The following is a 21,677-nucleotide window of genomic DNA, read 5'->3' as shown; positions in this document are numbered from 1 at the left end:
CTGTAATTCTTTATTGCAGAGGGCTGTTAAGGCTCAGTCATGAAGTATATTCAAGGCTGAAATAGACAGAGATTTACTCAGTAAGAAAATCAAGGGTCATGGGGAAAAGGCAGGAAAGTGAAGTTGAGGATTATCTCAACAGACTCAATCTCATTGAATGACAGAACAAACTTGAATGGCCTACTTCTGCTCTTACATCTTATGATTGTAAAAACTTCATTTTAATCATCCCTGTCCTTAAAGACAGCTTCAGCTACTCTAATTTGATTGTGTTTACTTTGTCCTCTGATGATGAACTTTCTCTAGTATTTATCTGGCCACCATATGTGATGGATAAATACCTGTAACTTGTTCCTGTAGCTGTTCGATCTACCTAACCTCACCGAGACAATCTGTGATTATTGGCGAAGCAATAATTTCACTCCAAACACATCATTAGCCAGGAGAAAGTCAAATCTGACCATGGGCACTTTCTTAACAACTCCTAGTAGAATCGTTGTGAATAACAAGTCACTTTCTAGTTCCATTTTGTACAATAGAACTGGGATATTTTCTCCACTTATTGTGTTCATTAATACTTTAGCTTTCATTGCACTCACTGAAGAGAAAACTGAATCCACCTCTTGAAAATAGTTTGAGAAGAGGCAATGGGATAGTGGAATCATCACTGAACTGGTAATGCACAGATGAGGGTAATGGGTGATGATGTTGTTCCTTTAACAAGATTATGTTGTCCTTGGCTTTTTTTCAGCAAGGTTGTAAAAGACACATACCCTAAAAAGTCTAAGTCGAAGGATTTGAGGGCCAGTTTGATAATAGTTTGATAGTACCTCAGGCAAAACCCATTTAAGTTTTTTTTAAATTGGACAATGAAGGGGCATGGCCAGTTCTCCCAGCTCAGCTTTCACAAGTTTCCTCAATTCCCCTCCCTCCACTTTACCCCAGTTCCAAACTTCCAGCTCAACACTATCCCCATGACCTGTCCTACCTGCCAACCTTCCTTCCCACCTATCTGCTCCACCCTCCTCTCTGACCTATCACCTTCATCCCCACCCCCATCCACCTATTGTACTCTTTGCCATCTTCTCCCTAGCCTCAACCCCTTCCATTTATCTCTCCACCCCGGTTTCTCCCTATCTCCATTCCTGATGAAGCATCAATTTTCCTGCTCCTTGAATGTTGCCTGACGTGCTATGCTTTTCCCGCACCACTCTAATTTAGACTCTGGTTTCCAGCATCTGCAGTACTCACTTTTGCCCGTCTGGTTTTTGGCAATCGTCTTCTGAAGCTGCTGGACCCAGAGAAGCAGGTTCAGGCTGGTTCTCTCTCTCTGACTTCTCGCCTTTAAGACCCTGTGTTTGATTTTAGCTTTTGTGCCAAGGAGTGTTTGTGGCGATTGTTGCAAGTACTTGGAACAGCATCATTAAGTTGGGATGATCCGTTGGGTTTTTCGATAGGTTAAGTTATTCAGTATTCTGTTCTCTTTTGTTTGTATTTCATTCAGTAATCTTACAAATAAATTGTGTTTTGTTTAAAACTACGTGCTTTGACCAACTGCGTCCTCCTGGAATATCCGCATTACATCTACTTAAAACAACGAGCAAAGTTAGGTCCTGGGCTACTTTCTTGAAATGATTTGAGGGAGTCTGGCCTGGTCCATAACAAATGTTCAGGGGAAAACACAGAGAATACTAGAAAAACTCAGGCAGTCTGGCACCATCTGTGGAGAGAGGAAAAAGTTAATGTTTTGAGTCCAGTCTCTTCTTTAGAATTCCTTCAGAATTGGGAACCTGGGATTCAAATACCAACGTGGCAAATAGTGAAATGAGAAGTCAAAAAATATCTGGTTTTAAAAGTTTAATAATAATCTTTAAACCACTATCAATTGTCATTAAAGAAAACCTATGCAGTTTATTAACGACGCTTATAGTAAGGAAATCTGTTATCCTTACCTGGCGTGGCCTACATGTGACTTCAAACCCACAGCAACTTAATTCGTAACTGCCCTCTGAAATGCCATTTAGTTTTATCTACCACTAGATATCCACAAAAAGGAAATGAAAGAATAAAAATGGATGGAACAACAAAGTTACTGAAAATAACAATAACAAGTTCAGCCCTGTCAACTCTGAGAAGTCCTCTTTACTAATAGACTAGAGCCAAAATTAGAGAGCTGTCTCACAGACTAGCAATAGCCTGATATAGTCATACTCAAGGAATTATTGTTTATGAACAAAGTTGTAGTCTATACCTTCACCATACTGGACATTTGAGGATCTTCAACTATGTGTTGATTCACTGGAGTCTGAGCTTTTCCAATAGGTATGAGATTCTTGCTCCTGTGTGGATAAGGGTACAAGGAGGATGAGTGAACAGATCACTGCACCATGGGCCACTTAAATTGGAGGAGAAAAGAGAAATGTTGTAATACTATAAGACAGCAATAGTTAGACAAATAAGTACTGTTCTCTGCAGCAAAGTCAGGGATTCTTGAAGGCTGTGTTGTCTACTTGGTGCCGAAGCTTGGGACAGCTCTTCTGGGCTGGAGAGAAACATGGAGTGGGAGGGGAAGGATCTAGTGTGTGGTCTAGTGTGTACCAGTAACATGAATAGGACTAAGAAAGTGTTCTGCTGAGGAATTAGGAACAACTCAGGGTAAAATTAACCGCAGAGGTACTAATCTTTGGATTACTACCTGAACCCTGTGTAAATTGGTTTTGGGTAAATAGGATTAAACAGGTAAATGTGTGTCACAGAGATTGGTGTAGGAGTAATGAGTTCTGATTCATGGGGCAATACTACCAAGACAGGGAAAGAAAGAGTTATTCCATCAGAACAGGCTTCATTTGAACAATGCTGGGGCCAATGGTTTAACTAGGGTTGTATATAGGGCTTTAATTAAAGGGAAGTGGAGAGTGTTCAATTGAAGGGAAGTTTAAAAACATCAAAAAGAATCAGAACAGCAAAGGTACATGAAAGTGAAGAGGTGAACAATACTCAAAATGTGACAGGAAGGGGCAGAAAATATTTGCAGAACAGTGCAGCAAAGATTAGATCCTCAGTAAGTAATAAGGGTTAAAAAGTCAAAATTTAAACTTCTTTATTTGAATGCATGAAGCATTTGCAAAAATGACTAGGCATATAGCAATAAATGAATATGACAATAGGCAAATACAGAGTCATAGTTGGAGGGTGACCAAAACTGAGAACTCACAATTCAAGGGTATTCAGTGTTCTTGAAGACTAGGCTAAAAGGAAAAGGACATATGTATGGTGACCACTAAACACTGCATGTCCTCCCGGTCTGTCCATGTGGGATATTGCTCACAAGCGCAAACATACGTCAAATTTCAGTTAAGTCAACTCTGTTATTATAGGAGTCAATTTAAGGAATCATGTTGCTTTAAAATCTCCTGGATTGCTTTTCGTTGCGATTGTGGAGATTGAGGGCGAATCCTCAAGACTTCTGGCCATTTTGGGTCCATTAGTAGCCCATGCCATGTGAAAGCATGGAGCTAGAGAAGTTTTCAGCCACAGGAACATGATTCAAATCCAGAGTGTGAAGAGATTAACAGCACTCAGCTGTAACAATTGGGGCCAAAGGGGAAGCTGGGGAAGAAGAGACAGAGGGAAGAGGTCCTGGAGAAAGGTTTACCTCATAGTATGTTAAAGCTAAATGATTATTTTTGACAGTTGATAAATTGATCACATTACCCAAAAGTTTGCTTTTGATGAAATGATGCTACTTTAAAAATCCAGGCAGATATGCAGAAGCATTGATATAAGAAATATTCCAGTTTTATAATGCCTGTGAAAAGTCCTGAGATGTCAAGTTCTGTTGTGAGTCCAAGAGAGAGCGAAGTTTAACTCTGCTCATAAATTGCATCTCTCATAAATGTGCATCAGTTGCCATGTTTGCAGAAATAAAGAGAGCTGTCACCTCCAAACCTCGCACATCCTCATTTCTGAATAATTGCCTACAACCTTTACATAAATAAGCTTGATTCATTACTTTGTTTATATAAACAACGAAATATATCAGATTTTGATGACTTGAGTTGCTGAGGCTAAAAGCAAAGTCTTATTCCTTGATCAATTTGTCTGTTCATTCCCCTACTTAGCATTTGGCAAAATCAATGCCCTTAGAATATTTTCTTTAATTAGAAGCATATTCTACTAAAAACTGAAAAGTCAGATTTCAACAGCATCTTTTAAAAATTCATATAATGTTTCAGTTGACTGCATGAAATATTAATTTTAGTTTCCTTCCTCCTTCCAAAGACCATGACCTGTACTAGAGCATAATTTCATTACAACCAGTGGTTCTCCACTTTCTCAACTGTGAGTTATTGCATGGTGTTTGGGCAGTGTTGGGAAATCTAGTATCGTAGCTGATGACCAATAGCATCTTGACTTAAAAACTACACCTCATAACATCCATCCAGGAGGGTAGTGATCAGGAATGGGAAATCTGGCTGACTTTATTCTCTTTTGCAGGGAGACATGAGGTGGATTATACAAGTGGACAGAATAATCCCACTGCACCATAATAAGTCACCCAGAACCATGATGATACGAAATCTGGCTGCCCTGCACCACCATTATTCCCACACCACAATACCCTCTGGGCAGCCATAATTAGTTCACAGTGCAATGTCTACCTCCCATGTTCAGGAAGACTCTCCCCTGCCCCGTGAGTTGCCGGCTAATCAGATTGTCCAGTCACCCATTAACTCTGTCACCTTAGCACCCTCAGAAGTCAATAGTAGCCTCTTCTTGGACAAGCAATCATGAAGGAGTGAATATCTCTCCAGGCTTGCAGTTGGGAATTTTGGTTCGGTATGTTTGAGAGACCTTAACAGAGTGGTGGGTAGGTGAGTGGACTATTGGGAAGTGGGGGAAAGGATTGAGTTGGAGAGGCCTGCGTGGAGAGTCAAGAATGAATATATATCTTTAGGGAGAGTGCATCCTAATAGGGACAGGAGATCACTCAAAAGGAAAGGTTCCTTCCTGTCCAACAGAAATTCATGCTGTTGAGGTTGTTGGGCTGCTGGCTTCACTTCCCTCTTGCTCTGCAGATTGAAATATTGCATTGGAGGTAGAATTAAACCTTTAAGTTGCAGTTGATTATGTACTGAAGGCCCTCAATAATCCTAAGGGAGTGGAGGGATATATGTGTGCCTGTAAAGTCTTTCCCATTCTCTGCAATAAGGGCAAAAGTTCAAGGTGGTGGATGACTGGCTGCCTATTCTATTTGATATGGACATCCACAGCTTCAAATATACTAGCATGGAGCTTTGAATTTCACCCTATATGGTCACTTGCAGCAGCCCCTCTCCGACCATTGCAGCTAAATATCAGCGAACAAATGAAGATTGTGCTTATACATCTCTTTTTGTGAGCTGCAGCACCTCAAAATGCTTCACAACTAATGATGTACTTTTGATGTATGGTCACTTGTAACATGGTTACCTCAGAAATTAGAATTCAGCCTTCTGGTTTCCATGACTGTGCATCCAATGAAGGTATTGGTTTAAAATTATCAATACAGAAAAGTCTCTCAAAACATAGCTGATAAAATTGTATATTTCTTAAAGAAATATGTATTTTATAGAGAAGAAGAATTACTGTAGCCAGCTACAAAATATTTTAGGGCTATTCACCTGTATTTGGATATGATTTTTACCAGAATTTTAAATTAATTTTGCAATTACATAATATCATGTGAAAATTAGAAATCAATTTAAAATGAAGTGGAAATATGTAAAATAAAGTGAATGAAAATGGGAGTTCAAAGGCAAAATTAAAGAGAAACATAGAACAGGACAGTACAGTAGTCCCTTCAGCCCTCGATGTTGTGCCGGCCTTTAATCCTACTGTAAGATTGTATTATCTTCTATGTGCTTATCCAAGAGTCGTTTAAATGTCCTAACTGTATCTGATTGTACTACAATTCTGAGTAATCCAAGATGGAGGACAGGAAAAAGTTGTGGCTGTAAGAGCTGCTCCTTTTGAGGATTTTTCGGTGTTGGAGGTGATTTCCTCGAATTCCAGGAGCAGCAATTATTGTTTTATATGCTGTTGCGTTGTTTTGGAACTTTGGGGAAAAAAGATCAAAACAATGACACTTTTAAAAGGTGGAAGACAGATTAAAGACAGTGACCACATGGTTAGTGAGGGAGAGAGAGAAAGAAACCTACATTGCTAACTAACACAGCAGTGAATCTGTACAGTTACTGCCTTTGCTGTTTGAGTTCCTGTATCTCTGGACATCAGAGCGTGTCAAGGAAAAATTAACAAACAGCAAAATTTACAGCTGACCTTGGAAGAGCCTGTATCGGAGAACTTAGCCCTGGAACAGGTAAGTGTATAGTTTTTAATGTGTAACCTTGCTGTAAGTCTACAGTAGTGAGTAGAGTAGGTTCTTTCCTGGATTATATGTTTCATTGAGGTCTGTTTCTTGATTAAATTTTAAAAATATATACCATAAGTACTAAGTTAGCCTGGAGCAGTAGTTTTTAGAGCAAAAAGACGGTGCTATTTTCTGGGTCTGTAGATTGTGAAGGAGCAAAGATGGCCTTTAGTAGAGAGATATGCTCTTCCTGTCAGATTTGTGAGGTTAGGGAGAGTTTCCATGTTATTGATGGTTATGTCTGCAGGAAGTGTCTTTGGTTGTGAATCCTATCAGATCACATGGATTGGTTGGAACGGCAGTTACAGGCAATAAGGAATTTACAAGAGCTTAAGGGTGTGATAGATGGCAGTTATAGGAAGGGAGAAAAGCCACAGATACAATCAGGTAGATGGGTTAACTCCAGGAAAAGTAGAAGGGTAGTGCAGGAGTCTTCTGTGGTTAGGCCCATTTCAAACAAGTATGCTGTTTTAGAAAATGTAGTGGGTGATGGACTCTCCAGTGAATGCAGCATGAACAGCTAAGTTTCTGGGAATGAGACTGGCTCTAATATAAATGAGGGGTATGTTGGATTCCAAGCGATTGATTGTGATAGGGGACTCTGTAGTCAGAGGCACAGAGAGATGTGTCTGCCCCCAGCAGGGAAAAATCAGAATAGTATGTTTCCTCCCCGATGGCAGGATCAAGGATCTCTCAGAGAGTGCAAAATGTTCTCAAAGGGGAGAGGGACCAGCAGGAGGTCATTGTACACATTAGAACTAGCAATATAGGAAGGGAAAAGGATGAGATTCTGAAGGGATAATATAGTCAGGAATTTAAAAAGGAGTCCTTCAGGGTAGGAATATTTGGATTACTCCCGGTGCTACAAGTTAGTGAGGGTAGGAATAGGAGGATAGAGCAGATGAATGTGTGGCTGAGCAACTGATGCAGGGGAGAAGGGTTCACATTTTTGGATTATTGGAATCTCTTCTGGGGTAGATGTGACCTGTACAAGAAAGACAAATTGCACCAGAATTAGAAGGAAACTAATATACTGGCAGGGAGGTTTGCTTGAGCTGCTCAGGAGGATTTAAATTAGTAAGTTTTGGGGGCTGGTGCGGCGTGGTAATTCAGGGAAATAGTGAGGAAAAAGATCAATCTGAGACTGGTACAGTTGGGAAGAGGAGTGAGTGAAACAGTCAGGGCAGGTAGGATAAAGCAGAGAACAAGATAGGACTGATAAATTAAACTACATTTACTTCAATGCAAGAGGCCTAACAGGGGAGGCAGATGACTGGGATATCATACAGAAACATGGATCAGGGATGGACGGGACTGGCAGCTTAATGTTCCAGGATACAAATGCTATAGGAAGGATAGAAAGGAAGGGGCGGGGTGGGAAGAGAGGAGGGGGAATGACATTTTTGATAAGGGATAACATTACTACTAGGAGAAAGTGAGGACTGCAGATGCTGGAGATCAGAGCTGAAAAATGTGTTGCTGGAAAAGCGCAGCAGGTAAGGCAGCATCCAAGGAACAGGAGAATCGATGTTTCGGGCATAAGCTCTTCTTCATTCCTGAAGAAGGGCTTATGCCCGAAATGTCAATTCTCCTGCTCCTTGGATGCTGCCTGACCTGCTGCACTTTTCCAGCAATGCATTTTTAAGATAACAGGAAGGATTTTCCTATTATTTGGGTGGAACTGAGAAATAAGATGATCATTTTGTTGGGATTGTCAATAATACACATAGCTTACCTAATAATCAGTGGGAAATTGAGAAACAAATTTGGAAGGAGATTTCAGTTATCTGTAAGAATAATAGGGTGGTTATGGAAGGGGATTTTAACTTTCCAAACATAGACTGCCATAGTGTTAAGGATTTAGATGGAGACAAATTTGTTCAGTGTACTCAGGAACATTTTTTGATTTAGTATGTGGATGTACCTACTAGAGAAGATGCAAAACATGACCTACTCTTGGGAAATAAGGCAGGGCAGGTGACTGAGGTGTCATTTGGGGAGCACTTGGGGGCTAGTGACCATAATTCTATTAGTTTTAAATTAGTGATGGAAAAGGATAGACTGGATCTAAAAGTTGAAGTTCTAAATGGCAGGAAGGTTAATTTTGATGGTATTAGGCAAGAACTTTCAAAAGCTGATTGGGGACAACTGTTTGCAGGTGAAGGGACGGCTGGAAAATGGGTAGTCTTTAAAAATGAAATAACGAGAATCTGGAGACCATATATTCCTCTGAGGTTGAAAGGAAAGGCTGGTAGGTGTAGGGAACGGTGGATGACTAGAGAAATTGAAGTTTTGGTTAAGAAAAAGAAGGAAACATGTGTCAGGTATAGGCAGCAGAGATCAAGTGATCTCTTAGAATGTATAAAGGCAGTAGGAGTATACTCAAGAGGGAAATCAGGAAGGCAAAAAGGGTTCATGAAATAGCTTTGGCAAATAGAATTAAGGAGAATCCAATGTGTTTTTACAAATACATTAAGGACAAAAGGGTGACTAGAAAGAGAATAGGGACTGCACAGCAGGTCAGGCAGCATCCAAGGAGCAGGAGAATCGACGTTTCGGGCATGAGCCCTTCTTCAGGAATTTTCAGCTAATCTCCAGCATCTGCAGTCCTCACTTTCTCCTAGAGAATAGGGACCCTCAAAGATCAGCAGCCTATTTATGGAGCCATAGGAGATGGGGAAGACAATAAACGAGTATTTTGCATCAGTGTTTACCATAGGGAAGGACATGGAAGATATAGAATGTAGGGAAATAGATGGTGGCATCTTGAAAAATGTCCATATTACAGAAGAGGAGGTGCTGAATGTCTTGAATCGCATAAAAGTGGATAAATCCCCAGGATAAATCCTCATTACTGTGAATGAGAAAAGGTGTACCCTAAAACTCTGTGGGAAGCTAGGGAAGTGATTGCTGGGCCCCTTGCTGAGATATTTGTATCATCGGTAGTCACAGGTGAAGTGCCAGAAGACTAATGTTGGCTATTGCAGAAAGGTGGTAAGGACAAGCCAGGGAATTATAGACCAGTGAACCTGACATCGGTGCTGGGTAAGTTGTTGGACAAAATCCTGAGAGACAGATTTACATATATTTGGAAAGGCAATGACTAATTAGGGTTAGTCAGCATGGCTTTGTGCATGGGATATCATGTCTCAAAAACTTGGTTGAGTTTTTTGAAGAAGTAGCAAAGATGATTGATGAAGGCAGAGCAGTAGACGTGATCTATATGGACTTCAGTCAGGCATTCGACAAGGTTCCTCATGGGAGACTGGTTAGCAAGGTTAGATCTTATGGAATGCAGGGAAAACTAGCCATCTGGATACGGAACTGGCTCGAAGGTAGAAGGCAGAGGATAGTGCTGGAGAGTTGCTTTTCGGAGTGGATGATTGTGACCAGTGGTGTGCCACAAGGAACAGTGCTGGGTACACTGCTTTTTGTCATTTATATAAATGATTTGCATGTGAACCTAAGAGGTATAGTTAGTAAGTTTGCAGATTACACCAAAATTGCAGGTGTAGTGAAGAAAGTTACCTCAAATTACAATGGGATCTTGATCGGATGGATCAATGGGCTGAGGAGTGGCAGATGGAGTTTAATTTAGATAAATGTTAGGTGCTGCAAATTATATACTTAATGGTAAGGTCCTGTGGAGTGTTGCTGAACAAAGAGACATTGGTGTGCGGGTTCATATTACCTTGAAAGTAGAGTCACAGGTAGATAGGATAGTGAAGAAGGCGTTTGTATGCTTTTCTTTATTGGTCAGAGTATTGAGTATAGGAGTTGGGAGGTCATGTTGCAGCTGTACAGGATGTTGGTTAGGACACTTTTGGAATAATGCATACAATTCTTGTCTCCTTCCTATTGGAAGGATGTTCTGAAACTTGAAAGGGTTCAGAAAAGATTTACAAGGATGTTGCCAGGGTTGGAGGATTTGAGCTATGGGGAGAGTATGAATAGGCTTGGGCTGGCTTCCTTGGAGCGTCAGAGGTTGACTTCAAAGAGATTTATAAAATCATAAGGAGTATAAATAGGATAAATAGACAAGGTCGTTTCCCTGGGGTTGGGGGAATCCAGAACTAGAGGGCATAGGTTTAGGTTGAGAGGGGAAAGATATAAAAGAGACTTCGGGGCAACTTTTTCAGGTAGAGTGTGGTGTGTGTACACTGTGAGCTGCCAGAGGAAGTGGTGTCAGCTGGTACAATTACAGCATTTAAAAGGCATCTGGGTGGGTATATGAATAGGAAGGGTTGAGAGGGATATGGGCCAAGTGCTGGCAAATGGGACAGATTAGGTTGGGATATCTGGTCAGCATGAACTAGTTGGACTGAAGGGTCAGTTTCCATGCTGTACATCTGTATGAGTCAATGATTCAATGACAGTGCATTTCACGCACCCACCACTCTCTGTGTAAAGAAACTACCTCTGACATCTGCCCTCAGCCTTCCTCCAATTACCTTAAGATTATGCCCCCTCACAACAGACATTTGCACTGAGGAAAAACATCTCTGGCATTTAGACATTTTTGGAACAGGGAGGTAAGCTGCAAGACAGCAGGAAACAAACAGTCAGTTCTGGGGGGGTGGGGGGGGGGTGTTGGCGGGGGAGATAGGCACAGAGGTATGGACGAACAAACAAAGTGTATCTCAATATTAAAGAAACAGATAGTGTTGCCTGTGACAAGATAACATTGAGGGCAACTCAGGGTGGGCTATAAATGCTGGCCCAGCCAGCAACGCCCACATCCTGTGAGTGAATAAAAATAAAATACAGACATGTCTGAGCAAGAAAGAGAAAATTGAAGCTAACTTACTGTGAATGAGAAGAAAGGGTATTTGGAAAGAGGGTTTGTGGTAGAAATTTATGCAATGGAGGAAGTGTGCATTTTGAATGAGCCAATGAGATGAGGAGAGTTTTAGGAAAGTTAATATGTCGCAAAATGTAAAACAGTGACTTTTAAGTTGCAGAGATAAAGGTACAAGAAAGCACTTTGGTAATGGGGGAGGCTGGATTTAAGGTCAGTGGTCACCTAAGACTCCAAACCTTTTAATTTGAAATGGTGACTAGGAATTTGATAGCATAAAAGCTGGAGCAGTACCACCAACATTGCCTGTGCAAAATCCTGCAAATCCACTGAGAAGAAAGACACATCAACATTAGCATTTTCAACCAGGCCAACATCCCCAGCCTCAAGGCACAGACCACTGACCAGCTACGCTGGGCTGGGCAGGTTGTCCATACAACCGACCTGAGTTTTCTCCAAGCAGGTGGTCTACTTCCCGCTCCAAAACAGCAGGCAAACCCAGGTGGACAGAAGAAGTGCTTCAGGGATCCCCTCAATGCCTCACTAGCAAGGTACAGCATTCCCACAGATGCCTGGGAATCACTGGCTCAAGACCATCCAAGGAGGAGGAGGAGGAGCAGCTGGGAAGGTGTCAAGCACCTCAAGACTTGCAGTTGGGAAAAACAGAAGCTAGGTGAAAACAGCATAATGAGTGCACTGCCACATCAACGCTCTACCCATTCTTTCTCCATGACAATCTTCTGCCCCAAGTTTAAGCTTGGGGGAAGCCACATCAGTCTGTACAGCCACCTATAGACTCCCCTTGACCGGGGTAAAGAGTCATCTTTGTCTGTGAGAGACAGCTGAAGATGAGTATAAAAGTCAGAAGAATCTAAATGCTGGTGAGAACAGAAGATGGCTTCACATTTGCTGCTGTTTGGCTTGAAGAAGTGTTGACTCATCAAAGACTTAATAACATTCCAAAGCTACCCTGACTCCAGGGTAATGTTCTACTCAGGTATCCATTGAGGTATCCCAGCCAGAATGTAAACACCAGAATAACATAATAAAATCAAAATACTGCAGATGCTGGAAATCTGAAACATAGAGAATGTTTGAGAAACTCAACAAGTCTGGCAGCATCTTTGGAAGTGGAACAGAGTGAATGTTTCAAGTGCAATATGACATCTTCAAAACTCAAAAATTATATTGGACACACAGTCATGTTTAACATCACTTGGTGTGTCTCAAAAATCCAACTATGACATCGCAGTCTTTGCCACATTTGTTGCAGAGAAAGACAGCTGACTGAGAAGATGCAGGATTCCCTGGCCTCTATTTTCTTTGAGCTCACTTCTCAGTTGACTGGACATTTTATTTCTGACCACCTCCAATACCCATTCAAAAAAACACCTTCCAGGCCATTATCTTCTAGATATCTATGTCAATATATACCATCTTCAACCCTCCCTTTCAGTTACCCTAATAGCAGAGCAACAGATGCCCATGGTTTGTGAACCTGTGGTCAGTTCAACAAAAAAGGCCTGTGGATATATGCTGAATATTGTTATTCCAGCCCAGTCTGTTGGCGCCTGATGAGTGTATGCTGATGGATTTACCTGGTCCAGTACCTTGATCATGCTGTCACCCAAGGGATTCTGGGGAAATACCTGAGTCAGTAAAAATGGCTTTTCCTCCTGTCGAGGTCTTCACACTATAGAGGACTGCAAGGCAATTGAAGCTTTATTTGCTCTGTGTTTGGTGATTTCAGTCAGGTTCCTGTTGTTCTGCACACTCATTCATTTAGATGCAATGTCTGCAGGTATTGCAAGGTCAATGATTGTCCAGTCCTAAAAATGTGAAACTCCACATTGTCAATGGCAATGGATGGTGGAATGGCAATATTCTGTACTCTGGCTTTTGTCTTTCTGATGCTAATGATCAAACCATAAATGTGACAGCATGAGTGAGTCTATCCATTTGCTACTGAAGAGATTCCTCAGTATGGAATGCTAGCATGGCATTCTTGGTGTACAGCAACTCTTTGATGAGGACTCGGCATACCTTAGATCTCAGACAAGCAAAGGTGAACAGCTTTCTGATGGTCCTTTATGTAATAAGACATGATTTATAAATAACAAAGGCAAATAACAACAGCAAAAAGAAGAATATGTCAAAGAGGCAAAGAACAACCCTGTAGATCTCAAAGGGTTCTGATGTTGCCCTGTCATAGTAGACATGACCCAAAATGTTGTTAAGGAGAGGATCACATTAGCTGAAAATGTGTTGCTGGTTAAAGTACAGCAGGTTAGGCAGCATCCAAAGAACAGGAAATTCGACGTTTCGGGCCAGAGCCCTTCATCAGGAAATTGTAGAGGGTCCCTCTCACTATCAGAGACGCTCTGTAGCATTTGTTCTCTATGCCAATTAAATTGGGCTTTTCATTTGTAGTGGCCAACTCCGACAATGTGTTAACACCGTGTAGCTAAACTGGTTTGTTCCTCTCTGAGCACAAGCTTGGCAAAATGTATAGGTACTTAGACTGTCCAATGCCCAATGGAAAACAGAGCACTATGTTTAGCACACTTAGTTACAGGAGTTTCCAAGAAAGTAACAATTAGAAATCAGTCTATTTTTGTGCTCCACTTCAGTTTTGTTTTTGTCAGGTTTACTCCTTTAGCCTTCAACTCCAGTGAGGAATCTGCAAGGCACTGGAGCTATCCATCCATAGCTGGGAGTATGAGTCCTGACTGCTAGGGTTATTTTGGATGCCAATGGGCCTGCACACTGCACATCGGGGAACTTACCTTCTGCCAAGTTCCTCTGAAGTTTGAATCTGGGAGTTGCTATGGACCCTGTTTCTGGTGCCATGATGTGAGGCATTACTGAGGACTTGCTGATGGAGAGGCTGTGGAACAACAAGGAGAGATTTAGACATGTGGTTTGTTTTTCACGTTGCTGCTAGCCATTGGTGTTGTCCAGTTCCTCCTTAAAACAGATTAGAGAACTCCAACCAGAATGTCATGAATGACTTTGCCTCGATGTCCCACAATATCGAAGCAGTCAAATCACTACTAACACAAGCTGATACAAATGCAAAACAGTAGTTTTATTAGTAAACGAGTTACAATAACCTTTAATACCAAACATAATATCTCTAATGCTATAAAAAAACTCAAAGAACTGTGGATGCTGGAAATCAGAAACGAGAACAGAAATTGCTGGAAAATCTCAACAGGATTTATGGCATCTGTAGAGAGAAATAACAATTCAGGTCCAGTGACCCTTCCTCAGAACTGATCGTAGCCAGGAAAAAGTTGTTTTTTATGCAGAAGATAAGGTAAGGGAGGGTGTAAGGAGTAAATGATAGGTGGAGACAGTCCCAAAGAGACAGGACAGTTGGACAGACAAAGGAATGGATAACAACCAGCCTGGGAGAACCAATGGGGACTATTAGTGGCTAACAATGGATTGTGTATAATAGCAGACCATTTGATGACAATACCAGGTGTGTGGGGTTTGGGGTAAAGACATGGGAGAAGGCATCTCCAGCTCCAAAACTGTGGAACTTGATATTGAATTCGGAAAGCTGTAGAGTTCCCAAGTGGAAAATAAGGTGTTCTTCCAGTTTTGCTGGAGCACTGCAGCAAGCCTGAGGCAGACACATTGGCCAGGGAACAGGGTGGTGTGTTGAAGTGTCAGGCAACTAGAATCTCAGGGTCATTTTTGTGGGCAGAACATAGGTATCCTGTGAAGTCGTCACCTAGTCCACACTTTGTTTCCCCAATGTAGAGACCACACTGTGAGTAGCAAATGCAGTAGACTAGATTGTGTGCAGTGCAGGTAAAGCACTGCTTCACTGGGAAGGTGCGTTTGGGCCTTGGATACTGAGGAGGGAGGAGTAAACAGACAGGTCTTACACCTTCTGTGTTTGCAGATGAAAGTGCCATGGGGCTGTGGGGAGGAGTTTTTAGAGTGAAGGGGCAGTGAGCCAGTGTGTCCCAGAGGGAACGATCCTTGCACAAGACTGACAAGGCCACCCGTCTGACCTGAACAAGGTGAGAGGAGTTAAAAGAGGAGTTGTTCAGGTTGAGGATGAGCTTGGCCAATTGGAGGAGAGTGGTGACTGGGGCCGGTTCAGGCCTTTTCTCCAAGATGTATTGGAAGGCCCTGAGGCCATCCTGATGGAGATGGATGTGTCAAGTGATTGCACATCAACGGTGAAGAGGATGTGGCTAGAGCCTACAGTCTAGATATTTTGAAACCAATGTAACATAAGAGGAACATCAGGCCATTGTGTCCACTATGGTCACTAACTTTACTTCATCTGATGATCTCCCTCCACTGCCTCCAGGTTCATGGTATCCCAACCCTACACAGCTCACTTCTACCTCCTTCCCAAAATCCACAAACAGGACTTCCTGGGCAGACACATTGTTTCTGCCTGCTCCTGCCCCACAGAAATCACTTCTTCCTACCTCAACTCAATATTTTTCTCTTTGTTCAATACCTAAGTCATTTAAATTCAGGTAGCACATGAATTACCAAGAGGAAATAATTTGAGAGTAAGGAAAACTCAAGCCAAAATATAAAAAACATTTTTATTGGCCTTGACTGCATAAAGATGCCATACACATCATGTAATTCGAAAATTACACAAAGCCATTGATAAAACAAATACCCTTAATATTCATTCCTGCATTTGAGGAACCTTTTACAGGAATCTTAATTGATTGCATATGACCCATAGCTAAAACAGGAAGTGGGAATGAGTATTTGTTGACCATAATGGATGCATCTATTAGATTTCTGGAGGCCATTCCATTATGTAGTACCCATGGCTAAAAGGATTGTAGAAGAACTACTCAAATATTTTACTAGATACAGACTACCCACTGAAGTAAAATCAGATCAAATTTTACATCAAAGTTATTCAAGGAAGTTATGGATAGCGTAGGAATAAAGCGATTCAAATCCACTGCGTACTGTCCAGAATTGTAGGGAGCATTACAATGATGGCATCAAACTTTAAAGACCATGTTGTGGGCATCTAGTAAAGATTATCAAGAGGATTAAGATAAAGGGATTCCATTTGTACTTTTTGCAATTAGGGATGCACCTAATAAACCTACTAACTTCAGTCCATATGAATTATTTTTTGGACATGAGGTGAGAGACACACTAAAATTACTTGAGAAGAAATTGTTAAGTCAGAGCTCAGAGACCACGTATTTGGACAATGTGTCAAATTTTAGGAAAAGATTAAATATAGCAGGTGAGCTGGCTAGACAGTATTGAAAAATAGAAAAGCATATGATGAAACAGGAAACTGACAAAATCAAAAATTCGCAATTTTGCTAGTGGAGATAAATGGTTAGTGTTACTCCAAGTGGCATGTGAACCTTTAAAGGTAAGGATTAGTGGGCGTATTCAAATCAAAAGGAACTTGAGTGAGGTGAATTATTTGATAAGAATGCCAGATAGAAAAAAAAACTCACAGAGTGTGTCATGTGAATATGCTCAAAAGGTATTTTGATAGGGAAAGAAAGCAAAATGAGCATGTTGCAACACAGAGTGAAGAAACAAGTTCAGATAATTCTGCATTGGTCATTCCTCAAATTAAATTGGATAATAAGGAAGTTCTCAAATGTTGGGATAAATTATTGAATTAACTTCTAGAGGAAAATTGAAATGACCTCGAAGAGTTATTACAATCACATGTGGAGTTATGTGGGAATAAGCTAGGAAGTACCAATCTGGTAACGCACGATGTAGATACAGGAAATGCTGTTCCAATTAAGCAACACCCTGATCAACATAACCTTCTGAAGTTGGCACAGGTTCAAAAAGAGAATGAGTGCATGATCAAAGACAATATAATCAAAGTGAGTTGCAGCAAATGGAGCTCACTCATAATAATAATGCCAAAACCAAATAGTACCAAATGAGAGTGTAGATTATGGCAAAGTCAATGCAGTTAGAAAATCTCATTCACATCCTATTCCATGTTTGGAAGACTGTATTGAGAAGGTGGGTCAAACAACTTACATTTCAAAATTGGACTTACTCAGAGGATACTAACAGATATCTTTATCCAAAAAAAACAAAGAGAATTTCAGCTTTCATGACACTGAATGGACTGTACCTATTTAAAGTTGTCATTTGGGATGAAAAATGCACCAGCCACATTTCAAAGACTAACTAATAAAGTTTTTTTTCTAGATTACCCAACTGTGTGGTGTACATTAACGATGTTTAGTCACATATGGAAGGAACATTTGGAGCATCTATCAGAAATACTTGATCAGCTTCAGGGGTGCAAGCTTGGTGATAAACCTAGCTAGGAGTGAATTCGTCAAAGTCTAAGTTACGTTCCTGGTCTGTGTTATCAGACATGGACAGGTGTCCTCACGGGATGCGAAAACAAAGGTTATTGGGGAGTTTCCCATACCATTGACCAAGAGAGCAGTACTACAATTCTTGGGATTGAGTGGTTTTTATCAAAGTTTATACTGAAACCTAGCAGCGGAATTGCTCCTTTGCCTGACTTGTTGAAGAAGTGCAGAAAATTTCAGTGGACAGAGGAATTTCAGAAGGAATTTGACAGCCTGAAAGCTGGGTTATCCATTGCTTCGGTGTTAGCCACACCTAATTACACAAAGCCATTCAAGGCGGTTATCGATGTGAGTGATGTGGGTGTCAGTGCTGTATTCTTGCAAGAAGATGATGAGAACATAGAAAAACCTGTTGGGTACTTATTCAGAAAATTGAACAATCATCAACAGAAATATTCCATGATTGAGAAGGAAACCTTGAATTTTGTGTTGGCATTGCAATATTTCAACATTTATATTGCCAGTAATGTTTCTGCGATAATAGAATATACTGATCATAATCGCTTAAAGATTTTGGAAAAATTTAGGGACAAAAATACCGGACAATTTAGATGGAGCTTATTATTGCAGCCATTCAATTTGGAAATTATTTGACAGAATTGGAGAACTTAATTGCCAACATGTTGTCGCAACTTTGATGAAGGAAGTTGGAGGTGTTCAGTGGCAGGGAAAAAATTGACTGAAATGGACTGTAGTTTGCACATTTTGAGTAATGTAATGTATATGTATTGCACTAACAGCATAAGACTGAAGGTTTTTAGAAATGAAGTCAACCTTTTTATATTGATGGTTCTGTTTTTAAAGGAGGAGGTGTGACAATGCTATGGCTTTAAGACGTGTATTTTTTCCTGTTTTTTTAATGAAGAAAGGTTAAGACAGGGGCGCCAAGCACTTTAAACCAAAACCAATGATGTAAACAGCTTGTGAGGCTTTAGAGTCTAGTTAGAGTCCAGACTATCTTCTTATATTTTGAGGGGATTTGATCTGGTCCAAAACAATGGGCTCTTTCAGATTGTGATTGGAACTGTCCCATATGGATCAAGTTTTCCCGGATTCTGGTGTTCTTCTCTTTAACTAATTCATCAGTAGCAATTTTTACTCGTTTCTGCAGCAACCTAACCTCAGATTAGTTGGCCGTGGGAATCTTCTAGGCTGCATGTTATAGCTATTGCTCTGGTTATCTTACTGACCTTCATTCCTAATTTGTTATGTGTTTCTCGCCATACGTTTTGGGCCATGGGAACCTGGGCTGCTACAGACTTCAGTCCATTTGGGACACTTTTTGAAAAGGTATTGTCTAAGAGTATCCTCCCATGTTGGAGGAGGGGATACTTGTCCAGTTTTGCTAGCGATCATATTACTGCTCCGTCCATTCCTGGATTTCTCTTCCATGTTATTATGTTATGGCAAGTGGCTGTAGTTGAGGTAAGCTAAATTCTTGTTGCACCCGAAGTTTGAGATGTGTAGAACTAGCACACAGTGACCCTTCCAACACCACCTATAGATAGATCTTTAATCTTTAACCCCTTCTCATGGCATGGCTGTATAATATCCCACACTTATGTATTACGTTTACTCTTCGTTCCCTGATCCGATCTCTAGATCCTTGTCAAACTACAGGTCTGTGTACCTGATTTCTCTGACTTTGGGTCCACAAATCCGACCTCTGGCTCCTTGTTCCAGGTACTCTTTGAAACACCTAACTGTAAGGTAGACTTAGTATATCTTCTCTTGGGCTTGCCGAATTTATCTTCCTTAGACATACATGGGAAAAAACTATTTAACCTTCTCACTTACTATGTGAGGAAGAACATTCTGATGTGCTGGGTGTCTGAGAATCCTCCGGGCCTGTTGGGGTGGCGTAAATCCCTTTGGATTTCCTCACAAAACATGGTGCACCATAAAATGGAACTTTTTTATAAGACATGGCAGCCATTTTTGAATTAGACTTGTCTGCCATTTTTTTGTAATATATTTTTATTAAGAAAAAATAGATTTTAAAATATTACAACACATACAAAACAATGCAATTCAAAACAGTATAAAAATAGTACAAAACTAAACCCAAGTAATAAAAAAATTCCCCAACCCACCCTCCTACACGAATGTATGAACATATATAGAGAAGTATAAAATTTAAAAAACCCTAAACTAGCTATTTAACTAAATAAATAAATACCTAACAACAAACAAATAAATAGTAATAACTCAGCCCAGCCAAACAAAACACTCATACATTCACAGTTTCTCCTCCCTGGATATTGGACTCATGAAACACAATCGTTACGGCTATATAAAAGCCCTTGTTAGTGTGGCAGATAAATCTGTGTCCAGGTATTTCAAAAAGGGTTGCCATGTCTTGTAAAAATTCTCAGTTTTGTGGTGTACCATATTTGTGAGAAAATCCAGGGGACTATGCTCCATAACAATCTTCCGCCAACCCAACAGGCCTGGGGCGTTTTCTGATATCCCCTGGATATTCTTCTTTGCACAGAACGTAAGAATATTGAGAAGTTTTTTCTTATGCGAGTCTGCAGGAAATACAATGGGTAGGCCCAAAAGGAGAGAAATAGGGTCTTTCTCCACCCCTACTCCCAAAATCCTCTCCATTGCACCCACCACAGCGCTCCAATATGTTTGAAGCCTGTCACAAGACCAAAGACAATGGGTAAGGGTGCCTGTGCAGACTTGGGACATGCTGAAGATACCCCTGGTTTAAATTTTGACAAATGGTCTGGGGCTAAGTGGACCCTGTGGAGAATCTTCAACTGTAAAGCATGGGTCCTATTGCAAATTGATATCTTCCTCGCATTCTCCCAAGTATCCTCCCATGCCACTGAAGAAACTTCAACACCCAGCTCTCTTTCCCAGATCTTGCAGAGTCAATCAGACTCATCTGAGGTGGCACCCCTCAATTGGTGATATAGAGTACTGACAGAGAGTGTACTCCTAGCCTTTAGTACCCCTCTTTCTTTGTCAGATTTGTAGGGATCAGTCAAAAGTGTGGTATTTTTTTGAATAGAATCTCTTACTTGAAAAAAACGAAAGAGGTCTCTATTAGGTAACTCGTACTTCCGTACTAACTGATCGAAGGACATTATTACATCGCCCTCAGATAAATCACCCACCTAAATGGGAATCTATAGTCACTCTCAAAAGCCAACTCTTTCGCATAGCCACTGATTTAGCAAAATTAATCTTATACGCTGAAAAAGCGCCAAACGCGTGAATGCATTGTATCAGGCAAGGCATTGAGACTGCTGGATTTGTCAAGAAAATTAGAACATCATCTGCATACAGTGAGATCTTATGTAATTTTGACCCCACTTCTGGAGCTGATATATTGAGATCCCCACGAATGGCCTCTGCCAATGGTTCAATCACCAATGTAAAAAGTAATGGTGAAAGGGGACAGCCCTGCCGGCTGCCCCTAGAAATATTAAAATTGCTGATCGTATCCCGTTGGAAATGATCGCCGCGAGAGGTCACTGTAGAGAACCTTTACCCATCTTATGAAAACTTTGCCCGGACCAAACCGACCGAGAGTATAGAAAAGGTACAGCCATTCAACTCGGTCAAATGCCTTCTCTGCATCTAAAGAAATCACCAATCCCTGTATTGACTGCTGTTGACATGCTTGAATTACGTTAAGCAGCCTCCTCACGTTATTGGAGGATCTGCGACCCTTTATGAAGCTCGTCTGATCCTCTTAAATAATAGAGGGTAACACAGTCTCCAGCCTTAACGCAAGAGCCTTGGAAAGGATCTTAAAGTCCACATTTAAGAGCAAGATGGACCTGTATGAAGCACAGTGTTCCCTTTTTAAGGATAAGTTAAATATTGGCCTCTCTCAGAGATGGTGGGAGACAATCATGACTGTATGAATCATTAAACATATTCAGCATTGGGCCTGACAGTATACTTATAAATTCCTCATAGAATTCACTGGGAAGTCCATCAGGACCAGGCACCTTTCCACTCTGAAGCTGCCTCACAGCTTCCTGCACTTCTTGCTCTAATAATGGGGCATTGAGAAAGGACTGTTATTCGGGAGTCACACCAGGGAGCTTCAGATCTCTAAAAAAGGATTCCA

Source organism: Hemiscyllium ocellatum, chromosome 24, assembly GCF_020745735.1.
Source record: "Hemiscyllium ocellatum isolate sHemOce1 chromosome 24, sHemOce1.pat.X.cur, whole genome shotgun sequence".
In the NCBI taxonomy this organism is placed as follows: Eukaryota; Metazoa; Chordata; class Chondrichthyes; order Orectolobiformes; family Hemiscylliidae; genus Hemiscyllium; species Hemiscyllium ocellatum.
The sequence above is the reverse complement of the archived record's forward strand: the minus strand, read 5'-3'. Positions refer to the sequence as shown.